We start from the raw sequence: 11,031 nt of genomic DNA on the forward strand, positions 1-11,031 counted from the left end.
AAAGTGGATGGACTGGAAAGAGCAATGAGAAATGCATAGATGACCTCTATGGTGCCTTTTGGCTTGAAGAGTCTGGGGCCTGAGATTATACACTAAATTACTCATTTAATTCCACTTCTGCCTAGACAGTACTCTTTACGTATATATTCAGCAATTATAATAAGATTAAGTTTTGAGATAATTGCTGCGTCAGGCATATTATAACATTTCATTCCAGGGGTTTTTACTGAATTCATAGAATGTTGCATTTTTCTCTCCATTAACTACCCCCCCCTCCGTTTTTGCTTCCATATAAAAATATTTATCAAAGTAATTTGGACATACAGTTTAAAAATACATAATACTGCAAATCACACTCTCCACTGCTAATCTTCAGTAGTAATCATTTCGCATTCATTCAGTTGTCTCTTGTGATATTTACCTACAAATTTCTAAGTAACATGTTAATGTCATTACTTACTAATTTGTATCTTTGTATAATATATATTGACTTCCTTTTATGGCAGGTAAAGATTTTGTTTCCTTGTGTTCTTGCTATTCCCTTTCTTCCACTCAATATGGAAATCATAAGTTTTAGCTTAATCAGTATTCAGTGCTTAGATTATATGGCTATGTAAATGTTAAATGTTATTCATTGTTGAGTATATTGTGATTTATATTTCCTTTCTTGAATATCTTTTAATAAAGTTAATAACTTTTTTATTTTTTCATAAATTTGTTATTGTTGTTTTTGAATTCTCTGGTGAAAGCCTATAATCACAAAGATGATAAAATATGAAAGGGTAATGTTGAAGAAGACACACCAATGGAAAATTTAAAATGCCAAAAGTTCATCATATTAGTAGAGTTTTGCAGAGAAAGAGAACAAATAGGATGTGTGTATATATGTAAATATGTATATCTCTATCTATCTATCTATCGAGAGATTATAAGGAGCTGGCTTACACAATTATGGAGACTGGCAAGTCCAGATCTATAATGTGGACCTGCAGGCTCAAGCCCCAGGAAAGCTGACAGTGCAGCTCCAATCTGAAGGCCAATAGATGAAGACTTAGGAAAGCAATAGATACAGATAAACTCCAAAAATAGTCTGCTGGAGAATTTGCTCCTGCTCAGGGAGGCCATTCTTTTTGTTCTATTTAGGCCTTCAACCGATTAGATGAGGCGCACTCACACTATGGAGGGCAATCTGGTTACTTACACGTTACTGACTTAAAAGTCAATCTCATCCAAAACCACTCTCCAAGTTGATACATAAAAGTAAACATCACATCCATGACTTTATTTAAACTTATATCCCAACATAATCAGGTTTTCCTCCCAATATGCGTATCTTAGGAAAATTTTGAGAAAAAATATGGTCTCCTCCCTACATGATTATTTATTTGAAATAGTAGTTGGCTTTGTTGCATCCCCTGGGGATACAAAAGGTCAAATAAAGAGAGAACATGAGTTTTCAGTGACTAGAATTGAAGCAGAGAGAAAGAAATACACTATAATTTTTTAATACTTATGCTGCTGTCTCTCTGTTCTTTTTTTTTAAATTGTCTCTCATACTTCCCTAGACCTGTGCTCTACAATGTGGAAGCCACTAGCCACATATGCCTCTTTAAATTTAAATTAATTAAAATTAAATACATTTAAAAATTCATTTACTTGGTCACACTTGCTACACTTCAAGTGTTCAATGGCCACATGTGGTTACTCTACTGCACAGTGCATATATATAGAACATTCATATTACCACGAAGTGGTCTATTGAACAGCACTGCCCTAGACAAATAATATAGAATTATTAATCATGAACAAATATATTGTGCCTGTCTTGTGAGAAGACTGAAAAATGAGTTGAGCTTACAAAGGCTGCTTGATTCTTTTTACCATTAATAAAAGATGCTTGAAATCCAAAACTAATAAAACCTGAAAGAAATCTTACCTTTAAAACACTCCATTAGGATTTCTTGGTTTTTATAACTCAGCCTATGACTCAATTGATAATAAAGGCCAAGACATGAGAAAGAACATGACATATTAGAGGAAAAGCAATGTGCTTCATATTTGGGAATATGGCACACGAGGAAGAGTGCTGGCCTGTCAGGGGCAGGTGAAGAGCTAGGTTCTGAAGGTGTATGTGAAACATATTAAGTTTAGTTTTAGTCCCAAGGACAGTAGAAAAGACATTCAAAATTCTTAAACATGGAGGTAGCATAAGCAGATTATTTTCTTTAGAAGCAGCTCTTAGTTTTATGAAGAAAGCAAGCTAGAAAGCAGATAGGATTTAGAGTTAATCTTTTCTGGATTCACATTATTTTTTTGTCTGTCACAATCTGGATGGTCTGGTACAAGTTCCTTAAATTCCATCTATCTTAGTTTCTCATTTGCAAAATGGAGCTAATAATACTTCATGAGTTGTTAAGATAAACAAATGGAATAAAATATGTAAAGTGCCTATTGAATACTTGATATTTAATAGGAATTTTGTAATTTGCTAGTGCATAGTCCTTCCCTTATTCACATATGTTTATATTGAAGCTATCAAAAGATATGAAATGGAAATTATGCAAGTTTATATTATATTTGAGCCCATAGCTCAAGATGATTTATACATGGTTTAATTGCTGGGAAGTATAAGAAGTTTGAGATCAGGTAATAGCTTGTCAATCAACCTGTGACAGCTCTGAGTCCAGCAACATCAGGATATAAATGAACACCTCGTATCAAGTGGAAGCAGACATCTTGCAGATGTACTGAACACCTAACTTACCAGCTATTCTGAGACCCGTCGATATAGCATTAGGCATGGTCACAATACATACAAAGGAGAAAATAGTTTTTATCATATCAAAATGTTTTTCAGTTAGTGTCATGGTTCACTGGGTACCACAAACCCAGAGATGTGCTTTCAATCTTCAAGAGATGTGTATAATTTATATTTTCTACAACTGAGAATACATATTATGGATATATTTATTTGATCCCCTCATATGGCTAGAAAGCTTTCCTCCTAGAGAGTCACCTAACTTGTTTTTATGCTTCATTCAGGCATCTGCTCAAGTGTCACTCTTCCAAGGGCACCTCCTTGACCGTGTCACCTAAAATAGCATTTTTCCACACTAATTTGAAAAGAAACATTCACCCCAGTGTTCATAGCAGCACTATTTACAATAGCCAAGACATGGAAGCAACCTAAGTGTCCAACGACAGATGAATGGATAAAGAAGATGTGGTACATATGTATAATATAGCCATAAAAAAGAATGAAATTTTGCCATTTGCAATAACATGGATGGACTTGGAGGGTATTATACATAGTGAAATGCCAGATAGAGAAAGCCAAAACTGTATGTTATCACTTATATGTAGAATCTAAAAATATAAAACAAACTAGTGAATGAAACAAAAAAGAAACAGACTCATAGATGTAGAGAGCAAATTTGTGGTTACCAGTGGAGGGTGGGAAGTGGGGAGGAGCAAGATCGGGGTAGGGGATTAAGAGGTACAAACTACAATGTATAAAATAAATATACTACAAGGATATATTGTACAACACAGGAGATATATTTTTCTATAATAACTATAAATTAAGTATAACATTTAAAAATTGTGACACTACACTGTACACCTGAAATTTATATAATATTGTAAATGAATTATACCTGAATAAAATATTTTTTAAAAATAAAATTCACAGAAAAATAATAATAATAAAAAAAAGAAACATTCAACTAGTGAATACAGTAGTAGTGTTGATAAGACTTGGTCCTGTAGTCTTGCATTTATTTATCTTGGATTGTTTTTAAACTTCAAATTGCCACATTTGAAATCTCTCACTAAATGTCTTGAAAAATATTTCCAAAGAGGTTACTTGAAGGAAAACCTAACTACTAATTATCTTGTTCTCACATGTGACCTCTAGCACATGACAAGGAATGGACAAAAATTGTGTTTGTACCAAATATTTTCATCTTTGTGTTGGGAACCTGGAAAGGTTTGAGTCTAGATATTTCAAATAGCCTGGGTATAACAGTCAGGAAAGTAGAATCAAAATGATAAAGTACTCATCTTAAGAATAAAGAAAAATTTATCGAACCTACAAGTCTACTCCACACTTTCCAGGAAGTCATTGTCAGTCATTAGTTCCGTTTTGTCTGGATTGTTTTATTATCTGTAAAGCATTGTTGGTTTATGCAATGATTTGAATATTTTATTTAAACCTATTTTATAAAAATGAGTGGAAAGCAGAAAAATAAAGTGCTAATACTTAATGATTATTCAAGTAAGACAAAGATGGAAATTATTAGGCATGTTAAAAGCAGCAAATATTTGGCCTCAATTAAATTCTTAAAAAAAATAGCAGTTTTCCAGTGTTTTAAGTTTTACTCAGAGGATCAAATTTGATCTTTGGCAACATATACTGTTAATTGTTTTCTTGAAGTGACAGGCTTACTCTGTTCATTTTCAAATAAGTGTCTGCCAATTACCCAAGTCTGAATAACCACAGTTTATTTGCCAGTTGTTCTTTCAAGTAAAAATGTTGTTTCATGAAAAAGGCAGTTAGTTTCAGCTTTCAAAGCAAACAATTTGTGCAAGTTCTTTTCCTTGAGACTACCATGGTAGTTTAGGCAGGCAGCAAAAGTGCTTTATGCATACTTCCCAGTTTACCGCATACACTATTAAAATAATGGTTACGTTTTAATAAAATTAATAATTAATAATTTAATAATTTTTACTGTTTCATTAAAGACATTCTTAAGGGAAACTGAATTTTTTCTGCAAGTACATGGCAGTGAAGAATGCAATGATTAGTAGTACAGTTTGGTGATACAGCCTTGATCCATGCTAAGGCACCAATAATTTTACCCACTGTTACTTTTGCACTATCTAAATTGCCCACAACAATTAATTAGCATACAGAATAATGTTAAAATAAATAATTCTGTTTACAATTATTAAATAAATTATACAGGCTTTAAATACTCAGAATATTGAATGAAGAAATAAGTATGTTAAAGAGAGAAAACACAGATGCACAAAATTTAGACTCAGAATGAAATATAATCACATAAAATATTTTTAAATTATAAGAGATTACTATGTTCAATAGCATTTTCATGAATTATAAATATTTTATGTAATGGATAATTTTCTAGAGAAATGTAAGTTATCACAATGTGCCCAGTAGAAGATATGTATGGAACACCTGAGGAAACCATTAACCATGTAACTTAATATAGTGATACTTAACTTCCTCTGGACAAATAAAGGAGTAAGATAAGCAAAAAAAAATATGGGTTGATAACAATAACAATGGTGAACTTCACATGTCATATTTTACAATGCACATGAATAGAGAGTTTAATGGAATAGAATAGAAAGTGCAGAAATTGACACATCACTTTCATCATCATCATCACCGTAGCTAGCATTTATTGAACACTTACTATATGGCAAGTACTGTCTTAAGTCTGTAACATGTCTTAACGCAAAATCTTTATAACACTCCTGTGAAGAACTCTGCAGATAAAGAATCAAGCCATATAGTCACACAACCTGGATCTAGTTTAACGACTGTAGAAGAGTATTTTTTCGATAAAGTGTTTTAAAACAGTAGGAAATGTATAAATTTACCTATAATGTTGATGTGGAAAACGGTTATATGTTTTAAAAGCATCTAAATTCTATTTTAATGAAAGAATTAAATTTAAAATGAAATTAAAGTATTAGAAAAAGTAAATGAAATGATGGTAACTGGTTAACAGTTTGCAAAAATATACTTTACCTCACAATTTCCAAGAAAATTAATTACAGAAAGATGAGGATTTAGCTGTAAATATAAAGAAAACCATAAAAGTTATTATAAAAATACAGCCAAACATTTTTGTGTTTTGGGGATGGAGAAATCTTTTCTGATAATTCTGCAAAGACTGTAATTCAATGTGAAGTTTGGTAAATTAGATTACCTGCACATAGAGGACATGTATGGTAAAAACTAACAAACAAATAAAAAAGTACATAAACAATAAAAAACAAATGTTAATCTCAGGAAAATAGTTGCATCAAGTATGATATGCACAAGATGAACAATCTAAATACATAAAGTTCTATAAATAAATATTTGATTTGATTTAATACTTGATGACAAGTCTAAAAAGAAAAGATTTACAAAATGAGAAATATAATGGCCAAGAGATATCAGGAAAATTCTTGTTGTTACAAAATCAAAGATGTAAGCACTAAAACAATATCAAGATCCTGTTTTTCACAAATTACATAGACAATGATTAAAAGAGTAATATCAGCATAGGTAAATAAGCCCTCCTAGTACACTGCTGTTGGAAATTTAAATTCAAAGAATTTTCTGTAGGAAAATTTGTTACCTATCAAAAAGTCTTCAAAATGTCCATACAAAATGGCCAGGAATTCAGTTTGCCATATTTTATCCTAAATAAATAACAAAACATGTTATATATACAAGTTTATACATATTGAGGTACTATTTATAATAGTACGGAAATCAGAAAATTTCTAAATGTATATGAATTAGGAGCTTCATTTAAAAATAAGGGTACATCTAGATATTCGCCCTTTCCAAAAATAATACACAGTAGACCTTTGAACAACATGGGTTTGAACTGCATGGGTTCAAAGTTATACGCAGATTTTTTCAATAAATATTTTGGAGATTTACAACAATTTGAAAAGAATCATAGATGGACCACCTAGAAATACTGGAAGAAAATTAAGAAAAATTTACATATGTCATGAATGCATAAAATACATGTATATATCAGTCTATCTTACATAGCTATAAGGTGAGAGATAGTTAATATAAAATTAATATGTATTAGTTTTCTTACAGTTTTATAACTTCGCTTTCAAAGAATTACATTACTATACAGTATCTCTCTCTCTATCAGGTAGTGTCTCTCTCTCTCTTTTCTTTTTTTAAATTTTATTTATTTATTTATTTATTTATTTATGGCTGTGTTGGGTCTTCATTGCTGCGTGCAGGCTTTCTCTAGTTGTGGCAAGCAGGGGCTACTCTTTGTCATGGTGCGTGGGATTCTCATTGTGGTGGTTTCTCTTGTTGCGGAGCACGGGCTCTAGGCACACGGGCTTCAGTAGTTGTGGCACGTGGGCTCAGTAGTTGTGGCTCATGGGCTCTAGAGCACAGGCTCAGTAGTTGTGGCACATGGGCTTAGGTGCTCCATGGCATGTGGGATCTTCCCGGACCAGGGACCAAATCTGTGTCCCCTGCATTGGCAGGTGGATTCTTAACCACTGCACCACCAGGGAAGTCCCTCTCTCTTTCTTAATTTAGAAATTGTGTGTCAGTCTACCATCACAGGTAAACGTCTTTTTAAAAATGTAACAATGTATCCAATACTGTACTATGAATTTGACTGTAATACTGTATGTCAAAAAGTTCTATAACAATTCATTCATTAGTGTATAGGCTAGGCTACCTTGAAGCAATTATATCAATTACACTAGGCTATCATAAAGAAATCATATTACTGCTTCTTCATTATCAATGCATGAATCATCATACTTGCAAATAAACAGAAATTTCACTTCACATTATCTTTTCATTTTTGATGTCTAGTATTAGTAATATGTAGAACAACTACAGTGTTTTGTACCATATAAGACAATATTGATGTAGGTACTGACAGATGATTCAATTTGAAAACAGAGAATGTAAACGTACGGTATCAAAAAACAGACTGTAGACAATCCTGCAGCCTGTGGAACAAAAACCACATTCACAGAAAGATAGACAAGATGAAAAGGCAGCGGGCTATGTACCAGATGAAGGAACAAGATAAAACCCCAGAAAAACAACTAAATGAAATGGAGATAGGCAATCTTCCAGAAAAAGAATTCAGAATAATGATAGTGAAGATGATCCAGGACCTCGGAAAAAGAATGGAGGCAAAGATCGAGAAGATGCAAGAAATGTTTAAAAAAGATCTAGAAGAATTAAAGAACAAACAAACAGAGATGAACAATACAATAACTGAAATGAAAAATACACTAGGAGGAATCAATAGCAGAATAACTGAGGCAGAAGAACGGATAAGTGACCTGGAAGACAGAATGGTGGAATTCACTGCTGTGGAACAGAATACAGAAAAAAGAATGAAAAGAAATGAAGACAGCCTAAGAGACTTCTGGGGCAACATTAAATGCAAAAACATTCGCATTATAGGGGTCTCAGAAGGAGAAGACAGAGAGAAAGGACCAGAGAAAATATTTGAATAGATTATAGCCAAAAACGTCCCTAACATGGGAAAGGAAATAGCCACCCAAGTCCAGGAAGCACAGCGAGTCCCATACAGGATAAACCCAAGGAGAAACACACGGAGACACATAGTAATCAAATTGGCAAAAATTAAAGACAAAGAAAAATTATTGAAAGCAGCAAGGGAAAAACAACAACATACAAGGGAACTCCCATAAGGTTAACAGCTGATTTCTCAGCAGAAACTCTACAAGCCAGAAGGGAGTGGCATGACATATTTAAAGTGATGAAAGGGAAGAACCTACAACCAAGATTACTCTACCTGGCAAGGATCACATTCAGATTCCATGGAGAAATCAAAAGCTTCACAGACAAGCAAAAGCTAAGAGAATTCAGCACCACCAAACCAGCCCTACAACAAATGCTAAAGGAACTTCTCTAAGTGGGAAACACAAAAGAAGAAAAAGACCTACAAAAACAAACCCCAAACAATTAAGGAAATGGTAAGAGGAACATACATATCGATAATTACCTTAAACATGAATGGATTAAATGCTCCAACCAAAAGACAAAGGCTTGCTGAATGGATGCAAAAACAAGACCCATATATATGCTGTCTACAAGAGACCCACTTCAGACCTAGGGACACATACAGACTGAAAGTGAGGGGATATAAAAAGATATTCCATGGAAATGAAAATCAAAAGAAAGCTGGAGTAGCAATACTCATACCAGATAAAATAGACTTTAAAATAAAGAATGTTACAAGAGACAAGGAAGGACACTATGTAATGATCAAGGGATCAATCCAAGAAGAAGATATAACAATTATAAATATATATGCACCCAACATAGGAGCACCTCAATACATAAGGCAACTGCTAACAGCTCTAAAAGAGGAAATCAACAGTAACACAATAATAGTGGGGGACATTAACACCTCACTTACACCAATGGACAGATCATCCAAACAGAAAATTAATAAGGAAACACAAGGTTTAAGTGACACAATAGACCAGATCGATTTAGTTGATATTTATAGGACATTCCATCCAAAAACAGCAGATTACACTTTCTTCTCAAGTGCACACAGAACACTCTCCAGGATAGATCATATCTTGGGTCACAAATCAAGCCTGAGTAAATTTAAGAAAATTGAAATCATATCAAGCATCTTTTCTGACCACAACGCTATGAGATTAGAAATAAATTACAGGGAAAAAAACGTAAAAAACACAAACACATGGAGGCTAAACAATACTTTACTAAATAATCAAGAGATCACTGAAGAAATCAAAGAGGAAACCAAAAACTACCTAGAGACAAATGACAATGAAAACACGATGATCCAAAAGCTATGGGATGCAGAAAAAGCAGTTCTAAGAAGGAAGTTTATAGCTATACAAGCCTACCTCAAGAAACAAGAATCTCAGATAAACAATCTACCTTTACACCTAAAGGAAGCAGAGAAAGAAGAACAAACAAAACCCAAAGTTAGCAGAAGGAAAGAAATCATAAAGATCCGAGCAGAAATAAATGAAATAGAAACAAAGAAAACAATAGTAAAGATCAATAAACCTAAAAGCTGGTTCTTTGAGAAGATAAACAAAATTGATAAACCATTAGACAGACTCTTCAAGAAAAAGAGGGAGAGGACTCAAATCAATAAAATTAGAAATGAAAAAGGGAAGTTACAACAGACACCGCAGAAATACAAAGGATCCTAAGAGACTACTACAAGCAACTCTATGCCAATAAAATGGACAATGTGGAAGAAATTGACAAATTCTTAGAAAGGTATAAGCTTCCAAGACTGAACCAGGAAGAAATAGAAAATATGAACAAAACAATCACAAGTAATGAAATTGAAACTGTGATTGTAAATCTTCCAACAAACAAGAGTCCAGGACCAGATGGCTTCACAGGCGAATTCTACCAAACATTTAGAGAAGAGCTAACACCCACCCTTCTCAAACTCTTCTAAAAAATTACAGAGGAAGGAAAACTCCCAAACTCATTCTATGAGGCCATAATCACCCTGATACCAAAACCAGACAAGGATACTACAAAAAAAGAAAATTACAGACCAATATCACTGATGAATATAGATGCAAAAATCCTCAACAAAATACTAGCAAACAGAATCCAACAACACATTAAAAGGATCATACACCACGACCAAGTGGGATTTATCCCAGGGATGCAAGGATTCTTCAATATATGCAAATCAATCAATGTGATGCACCATATTAACAAATTGAAGAATAAAAACCATATGATCATCTCAATAGATGCAGAAAAAGCTTTTGACAAAATTCAACACCCATTTATGATAAAAACTCTCCAGAAAGTGGGCATAGCGGGAACCTACTTCAACATAATAAAGGCCATATATCACAAACCCAGAGCAAACATCATTCTCAATGGTGAAAAACTGAAAGCATTTCCTCTAAGATCAGGAACGAGACAAGGATGTCCACTCTCATCATTATTCAACGTAGTTTTGGAAGTCTTAACCACGGCATTCAGGGAAGAAAAAGAAAAAAAAGGAATACAAATTGGAAAAGAAGTAAAACTGTTTGCAGATGACAGGATACTATACATAGAGAATCCTAAAGATGCTACCAGAGAACTACTAATCAATGAATTTGGTAAAGTAGTAGGATACAAAATTAATGCACAGAAATCTTTTGCATTCCTATACACTAATGATGAAAAATCTGAAAGAGAAATTAAGGAAACACTCCCATTTACCACTGCAACAAAAAGAATAAAATACATAGGAA

The sequence above is a fragment of the Eubalaena glacialis genome, chromosome 11, assembly GCF_028564815.1.
Source record: "Eubalaena glacialis isolate mEubGla1 chromosome 11, mEubGla1.1.hap2.+ XY, whole genome shotgun sequence".
NCBI classification, from domain to species: Eukaryota; Metazoa; Chordata; class Mammalia; order Artiodactyla; family Balaenidae; genus Eubalaena; species Eubalaena glacialis.